Source organism: Myotis davidii, unplaced genomic scaffold, assembly GCF_000327345.1.
Source record: "Myotis davidii unplaced genomic scaffold, ASM32734v1 scaffold323, whole genome shotgun sequence".
Classification (NCBI taxonomy): Eukaryota; Metazoa; Chordata; class Mammalia; order Chiroptera; family Vespertilionidae; genus Myotis; species Myotis davidii.
In genome coordinates this window covers 2,935,332-2,938,994 of record NW_006295491.1, presented here as the reverse complement: position 1 = coordinate 2,938,994, position 3,663 = coordinate 2,935,332, and positions in this window count along the sequence as shown.

Genomic DNA, 3,663 nt, shown 5'->3' with positions numbered 1-3,663 from the left:
TTCCCCCCCGCCTGTGGAGCCAAAAGAGCAGAGGGTTCTCTTGCTCTCCCCTCCGCTCCTTCACCAGCAGCAGTGTTAACATGTATTAGTTCACACAAACACTCCATCCATGCTTTTGTTCCGGCCCTCCAGTCCAGTTTAAGAACCCATTGTGGCCCTCGAGTCAAAAAGTTTGCTCACTCCTGGGTTAGGGGGTGATTGGGCTGGAAGGCAGGTGAGCAGTTGGGAGCCAGCAGCCTCGGATTGTGAGAGGATATGTCCAACTGCCGGTTTAGGCCCAATCCCTGGCAGTTGGACATCCCCGAGGGGTCCCAGATTGGAGAGGGTATGGGCTGGGCTGAGGGTTACCCTCCCCTCCCCCCCTGTGCACGAATTTCATGCACTGGGCCTCTAGTAATAATAATAACATTATTATTATTATGTGACATGATAGAGGTGGTATCATATTGTAGTATATAAATATCAAATCAACAGGTTGCACACCTAAACTTACACGATGTTAAACGTCAATTATATCTCAATATTTTTAAAAAGTAAGAAAGCTTTCTGGAGATGGGAATGCCTTGACTCTTAAAGGAAAAAAAGACAGTGTGACAGGAGAAAAGGGTGTTTAAACCAAGAAAGCAAGTGTACAAAGACCTAAAGGTGAGAAGCACAGGTTCCAAAGTCTGTGGGACATCAAAGGGGAAATGTCCAATGAATAATTACAACTCAAATTGGAGATACAAATGTGGTGCCATCCACCAGAATGAGAAAGTGCTTCAGGGACAGTGTCGAATTAGGAGAGGAAAACAACTACAGTCTATGGGTCTTGTAGTAGGCGGCAGCATACCCCCTCATCAGCCCCCAAAATACCCACATCCTAATCCCCGGAACCTGTGACTATGTTATCTCACATGGAAAAAGGACTTTGCAAATGGTAAATTGAGGATCTAGAGGTGGGAGATTACCCTGGATTGTATAGGTCCAATGGAAGTAATCACAGGGTCCTTATAAGTGAAAGACAGAGGCAGAAACGTTAGAGTCAGTGAGAGATTTGAAGGTGCTGCTACACTGATGGCTTTGAAGAGAAAGTGGCCACAGGCCAAGGAGTTCATGCAGCCTCTAGTGGAGAAGGTGGAATAGGTAACCAGTCTCACCTATAGTCTCCAGAAGGAATGCAGTCCTGTCAGTACCTTATTTCAGCCCAGTCCATCCCATTTTGAACTTCTGACCTCTAGAACTGTAAAATAATAAATATGTGTTGTTTTAAACCACTAAAAAAAAAAGGAATATATTGCCATCTTTTTCATACATGCAGCTAGTCTCAAGTATAGAAAATGATATCTTGGAGCTGTAATGCCTAATTCTATGGATTTTAACCTTGGCCTTACTTTAGAATAACCTGGAACCTTTTATAAATCCCAATGCCCAGGCCAATTAAATCAGAACCTTGAGTAGGACTCAGGCATCAATATTTCTTTACAGCTTCCTAGGTAATTCCAATGCAAGGACAAGGTTTATAACCAATGAACTAACTTACTTTTGTTTGATTTCATAATACTCCTTTGATGACACATATATACCAATAGGTTAATGTTAACAAAAATAACTTGCATAAAGATTTTAGTGTCACTCATTTAGATTATTGGGAACAAACTAGAGAATCCCTAAACTTTGACAATCTGGACTATATATTTCTATTCCAAAAGCAACAGTCTTCTAAATCAGAAGGAAGAAGAATTGAGAATTCTTAGTAAAGAAGAAAAAGAAAAGAAATGCTAGATCTCATGTTAAGGGCACCACAGAAACAGTGTCAACTTCAAAATGGTTTATTTCTAAAGTAAAATGTGGTTAGTAAACAAGAAATTACCATTTAGGAAAATGTATCCTAATTTCCAAGATCTAAATGAGATTACTGGAAATTCTGTAATCAGCAACTATGGGAAAAATTATATTATATAGTAAAAATTAGAATGGCTTTACTCCTCTGCTAAATCCAATTTCTCTTAATGAGAAATTATTAGACAGTTTAACTTGGTGTTTAAGCTTAAAAAAAAAACAAAATGTATTTTGCTTATGTCATTTTAACCAGTTGAGAAAAAACTAATATAGAAAGTAACACATGACAGAACTGAACTAGTTCTAGTTCTATGAGTCATAGTTGTAGAAGCTTAGAAGGAAAAAAAAAGATAGAAACTACTGAAGTCCTGGGAAAATGAGGTAAGGCTAACTTAAGTGGAAACAAATTTGCTAAGCCACCCTCAGACTATAAAGCACATTTACTTCAGTCTTTCTGGTTTGTTCTTTACAGGTGGATGAGAATCAAGAATAGAATAGAATTTTCCTTTTAATCAATTCTCCATCAACCATTATTAACCAAGGTGGTAATAAATATGTGTTGTTTTAAACCGTTAAAGGTGGTAATGTACAAAGTTAGAGAACAAGTGAGCAAACAAATTGTGTGTGTGTGTGTGTGTGTGTGTGTGTGTGTGTGTTTTAGATTCCCAAATATTTGGCTGCTAGGAAACCAAAGTGAATTCACTTTTTTTTCATGCTAATTAATTCTGAATTCTGATCATTCAGACAAGCTAGGCATATTTTACTTTTTCAATAGGAAGAATGGAAGAATACTAGAGCCACATCTGAGTTTTCAATTCCAAATCCAAAGATTATTACAACTGGCTGTGTGTGAAGAATGGATGATGGTCAGGCAAGAATAAAAGCAAAAAGACCATTTGGGATAAGCCTGAAATAGCCTATAAATAGCCTATGCAATATGGAGGCTAAAGGGGGAAAGAAAAGGATTTAAGATTTTACATATATATTGTTGGTTAGAACCAACAGGACTTGCTGATGTATGGGATGTGAAGAGGTGAAGATGAGGAAAAAGGAACAATAAAAGATGGCTTCTAAATTTTTGACTTGAGCAGTTGGTAGATATGCTATTTACTGGGGTGGAGATGGCTAACATTGAGCCAGGGGGGATTGTGAAATCAAGGAGTTGCTTCACTGACTTGTTACTAGCCTGGCTCCTGAAGGAATTTAATTTTCTTTTTTTTCATCTGGGGTAGATGTTGAAGAGGAGAATCAAGGCCAAGTCTGGGGCTCTTTGAAATGTAAAGGAAGGTGAGGGGAAGAGAAGGAACCATCAAAGGGGGTTGAGAAAGTGAGGCCAGTGACTTGTAGATGGAAAGTAGGAGGGGGGAGGCACAGAAGCCAAGGGAGGAAAGCGACTCAAGAAGGAGGAAAATGATCAGGATATGACTGTGCTTACTCATGGCCCTGGTTAATAAGATATTGGCTAATGGAAAATTATGAGACACATCTGCACTGGTGGCTACACCTGTGAAAGAAATTGCATTTGTATCACAGCTACATTGATACATTAAGTTCTTCTCACCCTTCTTTCCCCACACAATTCCAGTTATCTGTCACAAAATTAATGATGGTATATTTGTTACTCTACTGTATTTCTCTCTTCTGCTTTAAATAACATTGAAGGGTCTTACATAATTAGAAAAGTAATGCATGTGAATTGTAGAGAGTTTGGAAAATGTAGAAAAGTTCAAAAGTAAAAAATAAATATATACACTCATAATTGCAACACCCAGTGATACCATCTCTCTCTCTCTCTCTCTCTCTCTCTCTCTCTCTCTCTCTCTCTCTATATATATGAGAAGC